Below are 15852 nucleotides of genomic sequence, written 5' to 3'. Positions count from 1 at the left end.
GAGATGAGGTCAACTGGTTGAGGTCCCTCAGATATTCACATAATGACAAATGAGTTGTATTTACAGAGTACTCATTTTTCAAGGCCCTTCTAAATATAATGGACAAAAATCGAATGAAGGGGATGAAGGCTTTCCTGCTCTTGACCTTCAATCTGTCCACCAGATCATTGAAGAAAATTTGGGCAAAGTCCACCCTAAACCCATGCCATAAACAGTAGGCAATCTGGAGTTGTGTCAGGTTTATCTGGTCTAAACCTCCAGAACTGCCACCCAAGCACTCAACAAGATGAGTGAAAAAATATCTCCATGAATCTGTTAGCCTGCTCATATATAAAGTGCCCTTCTTGAGCAGCTGGCCATTCTCATCCACAATCTCAGTGTGCTCCATCAACCTGCACACTTCCCTGGTATTGATGCCAGAAGGAATGTCAATGGGCATCTCATTCTCATCAAAATAGTTCATCCTCAGAGCATCTCTGAGGGAATCAACAGTGATGGTGAAACTCTTGGTGCCTTGTTTAAGTGTGTAGGGGATGGATTCATCACTTTCCACATACACAACAGTATACCAAAATTCGCACAAATAATCATGGAACATTTTGCCCGGATTTAAAGTTAGGGCACCATATAAGGGACTGCTTAAGAAAAAGGTATTTATCCTTCCAATAATAGATGTTTCCGAGTGATTTGTTGAGAGTTTGGCCATCCAATTGTTCATATTTATTCTGATGGCATCGGCAGAAAGAGAGATGTGATTTTCCTTTATAACAGTGGCAGCCGGAGCATAGTTTGTGGCTAAGAGATTTTTGGGAGATGGTTTGGGCCATTAAAATTAACGAAAGTGAAACTGAAGGAATTTAAGATTGATACAGGAAATTTAAGAAGAGAGATGATGATGATTGGAGAATAAATGAAGAAAGAAATAAATGAAGGAATTTTGAAGATTTAGGAGTAAATGATTTTCGAGATGAAACTGAAAGTGAAGGTAAATATGGGTATTCATAGATGAAAGAGAAAATGGAATTCAAAATGGTAAGTTTGAAAAATTTCAAAACAATTTTGATCGGTTTTGACATCCGCATTTAATGTTTCCCGTCACACATAAATGTATGACGGTTAACAGCCCACAAAAATTACCAACTTGCACTTTTTGTCTTCCCAAGGTAACAAAACCATTATTTTTAGTTGAAAAAGTCATGCCACGTAAGGTGAACAGTAACTGTCCAGATGAAAAAATTATAAGGTTGGCATGCACTAGCATCAAGTATTAAAAAAATAATGACTTGACACACAAAGACTCATTTAATGCATCTGGAGGTTAACTGGACACTCCAATTTCACTGGTGGATTAGACCAGTAGAATATGCACTGATGGTACACTGGAGGGACACTCCAGTAAGTATCCAGATTAGACCATTCTGGTAATCCTCAAATACGCACATCAACTAATATAAACAAATGAGAGGGACACATTTACAAAGCGACTGAAGTTGCTTCAAACATGCACATCAGCTTATCCAATATTAATGAGAGGGACACATTTACAAGGTACTAGAAACATTTTCCAGAAAAATTTGTCCAGTGAGAAAATAAATTAATAAATTCCCTTTGGAACTTAAATATAAAAAAAAAATGAGGCGATCGATAGCTTTACTGGTATAGATTTATAAATCTGGAATCAAAGAACCCTACCAGTGTCACAAAGGCGTTAATAACAAGGTTCCAGATTAAGGGTTCAACATTCCCAACTCACTGACAAGATTTTGAAAAGTTTTCTCATCTAAAGGTTTTGTAAATATGTCAGCAAGTTGTTTGTCAGTGGGGATGAAGTGGATTTCAATATCATTTTTCATTACATGATCACGAATAAAATGATACCTGACATCAATGTGTTTCGTCTTGGAGTTCATGACTGGATTGTTTGAGATAGCAATGGCACTGGTATGAAGTATTCTTTGAATACTTAATACATAATCAAGCAACTGGTGCTTCATCCAGAGTATCTGAGCACAACAACTAGCTGCAGACACATATTCTGCTTCAGCAGTGGATAAAGAGACTGAAGTTTTCTTCTTACTGGTCCAGCTCACCAGTTTGCTACCAAGGAAATGACATCCACCAATAGTGGATTTCCTGTCTATCTGAATCTGAATAACCCATTAGATCTAAGCCTGAGCCTTTGGGATACCAAAGACCCAAACTGGGAGTACCCTTAAGGTACTTCAGAATGCGCTTTACAGCCGCCAGATGAGATTCTTTTGGGTTAGACTGATATCTGGCACAAAGACATGTTGCAAACATTATGTTTGGTCTACTGGCAGTTAAATACTTTAGTGAGCCAATCATGCCTCTATAGGCAGTGGTGTTCACTGGCTTCCCATCAGGGTATGAATCTATTGTTAAAGGTGCAGAAATTGGAGTTGATTTTCAAGGTGAAGAATTCATATCGAATTTTCTTAAAATATCTCTAACATATTTTTTTGATTAATAAAAATACCATCACTGGTTTGTTTAATCTGGAGTCCAAGAAAAAATGTTAATTCACCCATCAAACTCATTTCAAATTTTGAAGACATGATTTTTGAAAATTTCTTGCACAAAGATTCATCAGTAGAACCAAAAATAATATCATCAACATAAACTTATACCAACAGAAGATTACCTCTTTCACGAAGAATAAATAAGGTATTGTCAATTGCAGCTCTTTTGAAACCGTTTTCAGATAAGTGTTTGGTCAGAGTATCATACCAGGCTCGAGGGGCTTGTCTGAGGCCATACAGTGCCTTGTCCAGACGATATACCTAATGTGGATGCTTTTTATCAATGAAGCATGGAGGTTGCTTGACATAAACTTCTTCTTCTAATTCTCCATTCAAAAATGCACTCTTTACGTCCATCTGGTAGACCTTGAATTTATGATGAGTAGCAAAGGCTAAAAACATTTTGATGGCTTCTAACCTTGCTACAGGTGCAAATGATTCTTCAAAGTCAAGGTCTGTCTGGACATACCCTTGAGCCACCAATCTGGCCTTATTTCTGATCACATGACCATCTTCATCAACCTTATTTCTGAAGACCCATCTGGTTCCAATTGATTCTTTCTTGCCATCTGGAGGAGGAACCAGATTCCAAACTTTATTTCGTTCGAACTGGTGAAGCTCTTTTTGCATAGCAATCACCCAACTTGAATCTTCCATTGCCTTGTCAATCTTCTTTGGTTCAATCAGTGATAAAAAGTTGACATATAAACATTGTTCACTGGAGGCACTTCTGGTCTAAACCCCTCTACTGGAGTCACCGATAATCTGGTTGATTGGGTGAGCTTTTGTCCACTTAGAGTATTGACCAGGATTGTTTCTGACAACAATATCAGTGCAAGAATTCAATTGATTTTCTGGAATGGGATCTTGCCAGACAACTTCAGCATCTTCATCAGAATCTGTAAGATCACGATTTACATCATGAAATTCTTCATTTAAAGGCATTTCTTGAATTACTAGCTCAAAAACAATTTGATCTGATACTGGTGGTGTAGTATGAACATCTGATCCAATAACAATTTCAGATGGTAGTTTGAAGCTTATTAAAGGATAAAATGAAGTAGTACTAGGAGGTTTTTCGATTTGCACTGGTTCCAAGTCAGGATGACTGGGAACATCTTCAAAGGAATCTTTATTGTAGCTGATAGGATCAGATTCACCAAAGATAATTGGATTTTCTGGGGGAGAGTTAAGGGTTGTCTTTTTATTGATTGCTTCATTTGACTCATCAAATGTGACATGAATTGACTCCTGGACCTTTTCCAGTCTTTTGTTGTAGACTCTGAAGGCTTTGCGAATGGCTGAATATCCTAAGAAATATCCTTCATCAGCTTTGGCATCAAATTTGCCTAATTGACTGGAGTCGTTCAGGATGTATACAGGACATCCAAAAACGTGAAAATAACCAATATTTGGTTTTCTATTTCTTAATATTTCATAGGATGTCTTCTTGTGTCTCTTTACATATACTGAGCGATTCTGTGTGTGGCAAGCAGTTGCAATTGCTTCAGCCCAGTATATTTTAGGAAGACCAGATTCAGCAAGCATACTCCTGGTAGCTTCTATCAGTGTTCTGTTCTTTCTTTCTACAACTCCATTCTGCTCTGGAGTGTGTGCTGATGAGAAATTTTGGGAGATGCCAGTGTCAGTGCAGAATTTCTCCAGAGTTGCATTCTGGAATTCTGTTCCATTATCACTTCTTAACTGACACACCTTTCTCTTATATTTGAGTTCAATTTGCTTGATAAGAGCGATGACTTCAGCAGCAGTTTCATTCTTTGATCTAAGAAATATTACCCAACAATATCTGGAGTATTCATCAACAACTACCAGGGTATATTTCTTACCAGCACGAGTCTGAACATTCACTGGACCAAACAGATCCATATGAAGCATATGAAGAGGTTCAGATATGCTAAAATTTTGTTTTGTCTTGAAACTGGTGCATTTCTGCTTACCCATCTCACATCCTGGACATGGCCTTTCCTTTTTGAAAGAAACTGAAGGTATCCCATCTGCAAGTTATTTTCTGGACAACTTGTTAATATTTTTGAAATTTAAATGGGATAACCTTTTATGCCATAGCCAGTTTGTATCTCATCAGCCTTGGTATAGAAACACTGCTCTGAAGGAGAGCTTTCCATATCCATCACGTACACATTCCCTTTTCTGGGAGCAATCAGTACTACCTTCCAATCCTTATTAAATATGATGCCCTGAGAGATGTTAAATAACACCTGGTAGCCATCATCACACAACTGGCTCACACTTATGAGGTTATATTTCAAACCATTTACATAAGCCACCTGTCTGAATTTGACTTGGCCATTATTCAGAACACCATATCCCTCAGTCTTTCCAGAACCATCATTTCCAAAAGTAATAGAGGGTCCGTCTGAAACTACGAACTCCTCTAGCAGGGTCTTACATCCGGTCATTGTCCTGCCAGCAGCGCTGTCAAGATACCAAATATATTTCTTTCGATCGCCCTACACATCCACCAGATTATTAGTTTAAAGGTTTGCGAACCCATCGACTGATGGGTTCTCTGGATCTACAAAGATGGATCCCAGCTGGTATCTGATTGATTTCACTTTCAAAAATAGTGGGTCTCTTAGTAAACACCACTGGAACTGACAGTTTTGAAACCTTTTTCTTTTTCTTATCAACAGGTGTGCTCGATTTTTCTTTCTTGGAAAAAGGTTTTGTATTTTGTTTAGGGCCAAATGAAGTACCCTCAAAATTGTTAATTCTTGCATTGCAACTTTGAACTTGATGAGCCAGTAGTTGAAACTGACTCTCCAACCTTAACAAAATAGTTTCTTCAGATGACACCATTGACTTTCCAGATGACTGTACTTTTGGCTTAGATGGAGGAACAACATTCTTCTTTTTCTAAACCTGGGTTCTTTAGAAGATGATTGAGGCAAAGGTTTATTCTGCTTAACCTTCTTGACTGGAGCATTCATCTGGGGAGCTCCAGTCTTAACCTTAGACAATTGAACAGGAGGAATAATACAAGTTTTGGGTGTTGTTGGTTCGTCATAAATAGTGCTAGGTTTTAACACTTCAGGCAATCGGTCAACAACAGGTATTAATGCAGCAGCATCGACATCACCCTCCCAGATATGCACGTTTTTGGGAGGGGTACTGGTTATGTGCAGCATCATACGGTTTCTTGGTCTCAAGCCATGACTGGATAACATGTTTTTCTTTTGTCAAAATATTTTCCAGTTCTTCTTTTTCCTGGACCAGTTGTTCAGTAACCAAAACTTGTGCTTTAAAAGCGAGTTCAATATCTTGCAATTCTTTTAACTTTGATTGTAAATTTGCCATTTCAGAAAAATCTGTTTCAAAAGTGTTTGACATTTCTGAACGAACAGTTTCCACAAAAATCAAATCAGAGTTTAAAGCTTCAGCAATGTCCAATTTTAATTCAGGATTAGTTTCTTTGTCATAATCAATTACCTTCTTAATCACAATGTCTACCCATCTTCCAGATGTGACATCTTCTTTCACCAGATGCTCTTCATCAGCCAGAGCCATATAACAACAATCTCTTTCCTCTTCATCATTAATTGATGAGTCATCAGAGGGAACCCATTCTTCTTCAGCAACCATGCATTTATTATTATCTTTTTCTACAGACATGAGAGCAATTTGAGCCTTAAGCTTTTTGTATTTTGATTTGTAGCTATCATCTGGCTTGTTATAAGAAGTTGATGGACCAGATTGAGAGACAAACTGATTGGACTTGCACTCTTTCATGAAATGACCTTTTCTACCACACTTAAAGCATGTCAGATTGGTCTTGTCAGTGGAAGAACTCGGTGCATTGTGTCCAGTGCGTCTGTTAGCTCTGGCTTTGAAATGGTTAAACGTTTTAGCCATCATAGCCATCAGATCATCACTTTCAGTTTCATCACAATCTGGAGAGATATTATTCATGACTCCAGAATCCATTAATTCAGATATCATCTTCTTCATAGAAAATACATTCTCAGAAGACATTAATGTCGCACAGGGTGGTTCAGTATGACTAACCACAGGGGAACTACTGGAAGCATGATTAATAGCATCTTTTTCTGCCTCAATTCTCTGGGCTTGATTCTCTTCAGTGAATCTGAAGGCTCCATACAATGTTGACAAAGTATGGGAGTGCAAGGTTTTACCTTGTCTCAAGACCACGATCATATGATACCATTTAGATGGAAGAATATCACAAAAATTTTCAAGAAGTATGTCCTTGTCTTTTTCTACCCCAAGCCCTCTCAACTGGTTTATAATACTCATAAATCTGGTGTAAGTACCAGTTAATGATTCATTGGGCAGAGCAAAAAATGACTCGTACTTCTTATTTAAAGACACTTTCCTGGTAACAATAGTGTCATCACCACCTTCAAACTAGTTCACTAGTTCATCCCAAATGCTTTTGGCACTGGGATAAAGTACTAGTGTGGGAATAAGAGCTTCTGGAACGGCCCCGAGGATCATGACTTTTAAAGTTGTGTCAATATTGACCAGTCTCTTTTCCTCTTCAGACCAATGTTCCTCTATCTTTTCCCTACCAGATCTTGCTCCAGTTGGATCAAGAAGTGGATTGAGAGGACTTCTAGGAATATAGGGTCCTTAATTTAAATTTTTTATCATATTCCTCTCAATACCAGTGACATGTAAAATCATCCTGGCTTTCTACGTGCCAAATTCATCACCATTCCCACTGAATTTGGGAATAGGAGTGTTTGAGTAGTGCACATGCACGTGTGGAGAAGCAGGAACAGGAGGTGGTGGTGGGGGATTATTGTTAACATGGTCATTAATCTGTTCAGTTTCATTAATGGGAGGAGGTCCAGTATTTAAAAGGTTTCCTTGTGTATTCTCTGGGTTAGCCATCGAGAAAATGCAGATCTAGGCAAGTATGTTAGCCTTCTGCTCTGATACCAATGTAGAATACAACAAGTCAAGTAATCACTAGATAGGACTAGTATGAAACGTCAAGTAAGCACTAGATTGGACTAGTATTACATTAAATATAAATGCAAGAATATATATAAAGTAATACGTACTTAAGCAGTATAAAGATAAGAAAGTAAAGTAAATGGTGAGACACAATGTAATTTTCAAGTGTATTTTATTTATTGATGTTAAATAAAATACAAGGTTGTTGCGGAACAAGATATTACAAAGTAAGTATCTAAACAACCTATGAATTACAAGTGATCTAATTTTGCTAAATAAACTCCTTGATCGAAATACTTAAAGTTGTGAAGTATAATTGTTTAGATCGAGAGTATTTGAGCAAAAGCACCAAATTGCAATAGTGTAATTTGGACGAGGGAAGTGGCTTGGTATTTATAGGCAAAAAGAATAAATATAATATTCTATTGCCGTACAAATATGGTTACATGCATTTAAGGAAATTACTTTAATTCCTTAAATGCATTGATTAAAGTACAAGAATAAAGTCACATGATAGTGACTTGTCTTCTAATTAACCAACCACCTTTACATGCATGTAAGGCTTTTAACAAAGGACAAATGGATTGTCCGGGTAAAGACATGTAAAGGTATAAAGTCAATTCCTCGTAATCAGTGTTCAGACTTGTAAGGTCTAGATTACTGACAAGGACTCCAGTCAGGAGATCTGGTAAGTCTTTCAGTGAGCTCCGCAATTTTTCAAACTTCTTTCTTCAGACTTTAGTCTTCGACTTCAGTGAGAATGTTCTTCAGTGGAAAGATCTTGACTGGAGTGAAGTCTAGTGAACAAATCTGGTGGAATCCAGATTCCTGTAAAAGTAAGTTGTTCACTGGTCTTCACATAATTTCTGGACAAATCTTCAGAGGGCTCCAGTAATCACGTCTGGAGCGAGTCTAGTAAATCTGGACCTAACAAAGTTCTTGAGAACAAGCATACTTTTGCTTGTTTCTTAGAAACTCTCAAATGACCATTTGAGTGTTCTTACTTTGAACAAGCAAATATTTTGCTTGTTCCTAAGAACCCTCAAATAACACTTAGGATATGGTGAGTAAATGTCTTTACTGCTATCAAGACGCAGAACTGATATTGTACTCTGAGTTAATGTCTTTACTACTGTCAAGACGCAGAACCAACATTAACTCAACTAATGCTTTAACTGCTGTAAATATACGCAGAACTAGCATTAGTTTTCGACAACATTTAAACTGCTGTAAATACGCAGAAACAACGTCGTCTATATTACCTATTGGAGGTATATACTCAAGATAATGTGTTAGAACCAGTTTCGTACAAACTGACCAGTCTCCAGTTGCATCTGGAGACCAGAAGATTTGTCCAGAAATATATTGAAGTCCAGTTGCAACGTACAGTTAATGCAACTGAAGACTTCCTCCGGTTGAAATCTGATCAGAACTGAAGACATTCCAATTGAAGTCGAAGACAACAAATGGAAGATAAAGAATGACAATGGCAGCGAAGCCCAGTTGGCATTCTACACAGATTGAAACTGGAGAATATCAGTGGAAAGCCTTAACAATGCTTTACACTGTTTACGAGGAAGACCCTTTTGCTTTATGCAGCTTTATACAGACAATATCATTTGTCTATGATTAAAGTACAAAAGTGCATAAAGCAGGTTAGATAAAGTAATGTCTTGACTTACCTTATCAAGTATTTCAAAGGAACTCACTTAGTTTCCTTAAATGCTGTCAACCATATCTATACGACAAAGTTGGATTCCCAATGCCAACTTTGTCTATAAATAGAGGTCTTTGCACAACAAGAATATAACTTTGCATATTCAGACTCTTGCAATATTCTTGGTGTACTTGTGCAATATTCTGTCAAACGTAAAAGGGAACACTTCACAACTTTAAGTGTTTCGATTGTTAAAGAGAATTTCCGTGTATAGATCATTTGTAATTCATAGGTTGTTAGGATTTTTACATTTATGTATTATCTTGGTTCCGCACCAACCTTGTATTTTATTTAGAATCAATAAACAAAATACATTTGAAAATTACAACTTGGTCTCATTATTTTACTTTGTCATATTTACTTATTGCACTGTCTTTCCTTTGTCACCTGCTAAGTAATCTATTCAAGGACTTGGTATACAATCACTGTAACTGGTCGTCTCCAGTTCAGCGTTTATATTGCAAAAAACTCTCACCATTGACATAGAGGTGTCTTCAGTTAGTACCATTTCTTGAGTTGGGACTTATAAGTGGTATCAGAGCAGAAGGCTAACATAATTGCCTAGATCTGCTAAGATGTCTACTACTGAAGGTGAGAATGGTCCTGGTAATGATGAAAACACTAATGTTAACAATACTATATGTAAAATAGAATATTGAGCTTGATTCGTGCAATAATGGAGTTAGTGTGTGAAAAGGTGTTTGTGTGTGTATGGAGGTTGAAGATGGAGATGAGAGAGAAATCAGAGTGGAATGATTGGGATTAATTATGGAAATGGGGGAAAGGCTTACAAATAATGTGTGGAATGGGGCTATTTATATCATAAATCTAAGTTTCACTAATGCCCCTTCCACCTCTAAAACATTTACATTTTAACACCATTTTTAGTTTTAACATTCTTCCCCTTGGTGTTGAAATGTAATACATGCATGACATCATCTTTAAATACGAATTTGTTGATGAAGGTCTTCGAAGCTTTCTCATTGTCTTCAAGATCTTCCATCAAACTTGGCTTTACGTCTTTAATCTTCACACTTATCTTAAAGATGTATCTTTAAGTCTTGAACTTCTCGGAATATAAGCATTGCGGAAACTTGATCTTGGCTCTTTAGATTTGAACATGAAAGCCTCTTCTTGACAAACTTAACATTGTCACACTTCCCCTTAATTAATGAATCTCTCTCTTGAAGCATTAGGACAAACATCATTTTCATCACAAACATCCCTTCGATCAAACAATCATATTTGCGTACCACCAACGCTTATGTATAGGGTGTACCCGCGGCGTACCCACCACGTTGGCGATAACTATCTTCAAAGAATAATTTGGGGATCACTTTAGTCAATAATTTATCTTTCTTCCCCTCAACTGATGAATTCTTCTTTCTCCCCATCAAATTTCAAGAAAGCACATACACTTGTTCGACTTCATTGTTCTCTTTCTTCCCCTCATGATGAATGTGTGGCCACATGTTCATCATGTCTCTTTGAAGTCGAAACTGGGGAATCAACCATTATGAAGTAGTAGTCCAATAAACAACATCTTTAGCCCGGGTTATACACTGACATGTGTATAAACCGTATTCATCGAATGACTTACAAACAACCTTTGGGATCCATTTTTGTTGAGGCCCAATGGTATTTGTCTTCACATTCCAAATGTAAGTATCATTTATTCGACGAATAGAATCTACACTCCACAGAGGATAAAAACTTGGCGTTGAGGAAAAGTGAATTTTCCGTGGGAGCAGTGGAGAAGCAAAGACATTCACTTTTTGCACTGCAAATGGTTTTGGTGCAAGATCAAATAACTCCCAAAGGGAATATTTGAATGTCCTTGACTCAGTTGACTTGGGCTTATAAACTGACTTTGGCTTAGTCTTTGTCAACTGAGCTTTTGCTTGGGAAATGAATTGAGAGTTGTCTTCAAATGATAAGAATGGAATGAGAGACTGTGTTCCATCAATAGTAGGCTTCGAAGAATACTTTCTATCCTTGAATAAGGCATAGTTAGTAAATTGAGAAGCTTTACATTCAACATGAGATGAAACTTTGATCTTTGAGCTCTTTGGGATGGACTCAGTGCAAACTTTCTTTGGAGCATCAAGTTCAGTTGGAAGTATTAGACTTGCATCATGATAAACTGAGCCATCATCACTTTGAGTGTCACAAGATGTTGATTGTGTTTGCAATTCCATCTCAAGTTCAGAGATTCTCTTTTGTACAGATGTTTCATTTGATTGAAATTGCAAATAATTCTCTTCAAGAGTCTTGATTTTGTTGCAAACATCTTGTCTCTCCATCTCAACTTTGTTCATCTCATAAATGAACTTGCTCTCCATGGTTAAGAAAATGGAGGACTCATTTTGCAACTGAAGTTGAATACTTGAAATCTTTTCTTGCAAAATAAGTTCTCTTGATTTGCTCTCCAATCTTGGACTGTAAAAGATCTTGTTCTTTTTTATCGCTTTCCATGTTGGACAATTTTAGATCATTTGCATGTTTGAGCTCTTTGTTTTCTTCTTTGAGATGTTGAACTTCTAATTAGAAATTGTGGTGTTGTTCCAAAATATCAAGAAGCTTTTTCAAGTTAGCTTCTTTTCTTTCATATTCAGCCACAATACAATTTGTAGAAACATGATGATGAATCTCCTTCCAATTTGGTTCTAAGCCTGTTAAATCTTCTGATAAGGAATGAATAAAATCTTTTGTAATTTCGATTGATATTTTGTTGTTCAAAGGAAGGTATGAAATGAAAAAGTATTGTGTTTGAAACTAAAATGAAGAATAAAAATGAAATTCGGAAATTTTGGAACTGGATCGTCCTAGGAAATGTGATGAAAAACTGAAGTATAAAAGTTTGAAGATAAAATGATTTTGACGAGATCGTACTAGAATTTATGCTCAGAGGGTGAGACGGTCTTATCAAGATCGTTCTGGAAAATGTTTGAAAATTTGGCTAAGTATGAAGTGTTTGAGAAGTGAGACGATCTTGAGGAGATCGTCCTGGAATCTTGTGTGGAAAAATTTGTAAGTGTAAAAATTTTGAAAATTTGGGCAGAGTTTCGTTTAGAATTGGAAGGAAAAATATTTTTGACCAAAACCAATCCTTTCGGATTAGTTAGCCAGAGTGTATGGTTCCCAACCAAAACACTAAACCACACAGCCACAAATTCGATCACACAGATCCACACAAGTCAAAGTAGTACAATAATAGTGATAATTGTAGTCAAGATCGTCTTGAATGAAAAATGAAACGATCTACTACAGATCGTCTTGATTTATTATCACATAGCCAATTACAATTCACTTTTCACAAGAACATATCTGACATCAATAGTACACTTTGTCTCCCACTATCACTTTGATGAATTAATTTCGTGATCCAATCAGCAAAAAACACATGGATTGCACTATGAAATTTGATTCTTGTTTAATCTGCCTTTGAAATACGAACAGCAGCAGCAGTAACACAAAAACGTTTTTGATAAATTTCGAAAACTAAATAAATGATAACTCGCTCAAATCTCAACGAAATTTCACAAATGATATACCGATGGATTCGTAATCATAGTGCGCATCTAACGGTATACAAAATTCAGATTGAAATCAACTGTAGCGAAATCCCACAGTTGATGAACTAAAATGGTTTCAGAATGAAAAATCGAAAATTGGATGATTATTGCACAAAATTGAGCTATGGATCGTTCAGATTAACTGATTGTGCTCTGATACCAAATGTAAAATAGAAATTTGAGCTTGATTCGTGCAATAATGGAGTTAGTGTGTGAAAAGGTGTTTGTGTGTGTATGGAGGTTGAAGATGGAGATGGGAGAGAAATTAGAGTGGAATGATTGGAATTAATTATGGAAATGGGGGAAAGGCTTACAAATAATGTGTGGAAGGGGGCTATTTATATCTTAAATCTAAGTTTCACTAATGCCCCTTCCACCTCTAAAATATTTACATTTTAACACCATTTTTAGTTCTAACACTATACCTAATCAAAATGTTAATCAAACTGCTAATAACACCATTTTGATGGGAATGGTGAAACATTTGGGAAATGGAATGCCAGAATGCTGCTGCATTTTGGTGGGATAGAGAGGTATATATTAAAAATTCTTAAGGATGGAACCTACATACCTATGTCTCTCGGGGTAAGTCCTCTTCTTGATCCAACTGGAAGAAGAGGGTCTAGAGAAAAACCAGAAGACCACTGGTCAGATGAGGATCGCAGACTGGTAGACTTGGATACCAGACTGAAAAACATGATCCTTGCTGCTGTCCCTAATGACTTAATTCCAACACTTGTGTTGTTTCCTGGTGCCAAGGCTATGTGGGATGAATTGGTCATTCAGTTTGAAGGAGGTGAGGACACCATTGTCACTAGAAAGGTTGCTTTAAACAAGAAGTATGAATCCTTCTTTGCTCTACCCAATGAAAGTCTAACTGGTACTTATACCAGATTTACTAGTCTTATTAATCAGTTCAGAGGGTTGGGTGTTGAAAAAGACAAGTACATTCTTCTTGAGAAATTCTGTGATGTTCTTCCATCTAAATGGGAAAACATGATTCTTGTCCTAAGACAAGGTAAAATCCTGCACAGTCACACTCTTGCATCTCTCTATGGAGCGTTTAGATTCACAGAGGATAACAATGCTGCAAGACTTGTGGCTGAACAGGATGCCATAAACCATGCTCAAAGTTCAAAGGGAACCAGTTTCACTGGACAACCTTGGGCTTCCTTAATTTCTGCTGAGAATGTCCAGTTACATTCTATGAAGGAGATGTTAAGCAACTTACTGAACTCTGGGTTAACCACGAAGACCAGTGTTGGTTGTGATGAAACTGACGATGATGATCTGGTAGCCATGATTGCCAAAACCTTTAATAGGTTTAAGCACAAATCTAATCGATCTAATGGTTCCAACAATGCTTCCAGCTCCAACTCTCTGGACAAGGCCAATCTTACCTGCTATAAGTGTGGTAAGAAAGGTCACTTTATGAAGGATTGCAGGTCTAGTCAAATGAACAATCAATCTGGTCCCCTTATCCCAACTTATAATGTGCTTGATGATAAATATTAAGCTAAATATAAGAAGCTTAAGGTACAAATTGCCCTCTTGTCCCTTGAAAAAGAAAAAGAAAAGAATAAATGCATGATAGCAAACACTGAAGGGAAGTGGGAACTCTCTGATGATGAAGAAGAGATTAGGGATATGTGTTTTATGGCACTTGAAGATCAACAGCAACATTTGGTGAAAGATGATGTCATTGCAGAAAGATGGGTGGACATCATTCTGAAAAAGGTATGTGATTATGATAAGCGGGATGACCCTGAATTGAAACTGGACATTGCTGAATCACTTAATGGTGATTTATTGTTTGTTGAAACTGTAAGAACTAACAGTGAAAGATATCTAGAAACAATCTTAACTGAATTAAACAATGTGAAACCCCAGTTAAATGACCTGCAGAGTGTCCAGTTGGCTCTAAAAGAATCAGTTTTGAAAATTGAAGCTTTAAAACTTGAAAATCAAAGTTTAAAATCTGATCTTGAGAAAGAAAAAAAGATTATCAAGTACTGGGTTAATGCATCTGAGAAAAATTGTGATGCTTTTTCAAGAACAATTGATGCCCAAAAGAATGCATGGAAATCTGGAGATCTTCAAATGGCAGCTGCCATACTAGATCTCCATGCATTGCCTTCATCTCTTCAGGTTGAAACACCTTATGATCAACCTAAGAATTTCAAAACTGAATCTGTTAAAATCACCCCTGTTGAGGTTAAAACTGGAGCCAATCAGGCTAGAGCTCCAGTTAAAAAGGTTGATTGAGAAAAGCCTTTACCTCAAAAGTCCAAGGGTCAGGTGTTTGGAGAAAATGACATTTCACTGAAACTGGACAGTCAACTCCAACTTTTGTCTAGGCAGGTTCAAAGTTGTACTGCTAGAATCAAAAATCTGGAAGGAGCCTCTTCTCCTTCAGTTGGAAAATTGAATGTCAAAACCCTTTCTAAGTCTAAAAAAAAAACAAAAGGCTCTACCTGGAACCAAAACTGAAATTGGAAAGGGAAGCAAATACCAAGTACCAATTGTTTTTACTCATGGATCTGAAGTAATTGAACAAGCTCCAGATTCACCTCTAGTTCCACCCTCAACAATCAACTGTGACTTCTCAAGTGAAGTCCAGTGAACCCATCAAGAAAAGATGGGTTCACAAAAACAACTAATAACTTTGTGCAGGGCGATAGAAAGAAGCATATCTGGTATCTGGACAGCGCAGCTGGACGGACTATGACAAGATGTAAGCCCCTGCTGGAAGAGTTCACTGTCCAAGATGGACCGATAGTGACTTTTGGTAATGATGGCAGTGGAAAAACTGAAGGATATGGTGTTCTTAACAATGGACAAGTCAAATTCACTAAAGTGGCATTTGTAAATGGTTTAAAATATAACCTGATCAGTGTAAGTCAACTGTGTAATGATTGCTACAGAGTTTTGTTCGATGTTGCACAAGGCACCATTTTTAACAAGGATTGGCAAGCGGTAATGATTGCTCCAAGAAAGGGAAATGTGTACATAATGGACATGGAACCAGCTCCAAAAGAGCATTGTTTCTATGCAAAAGCTG

The sequence above is a fragment of the Erigeron canadensis genome, chromosome 7, assembly GCF_010389155.1.
Source record: "Erigeron canadensis isolate Cc75 chromosome 7, C_canadensis_v1, whole genome shotgun sequence".
Taxonomy (NCBI): domain Eukaryota; kingdom Viridiplantae; phylum Streptophyta; class Magnoliopsida; order Asterales; family Asteraceae; genus Erigeron; species Erigeron canadensis.
Note: the sequence above shows the minus strand (reverse complement) of the source record.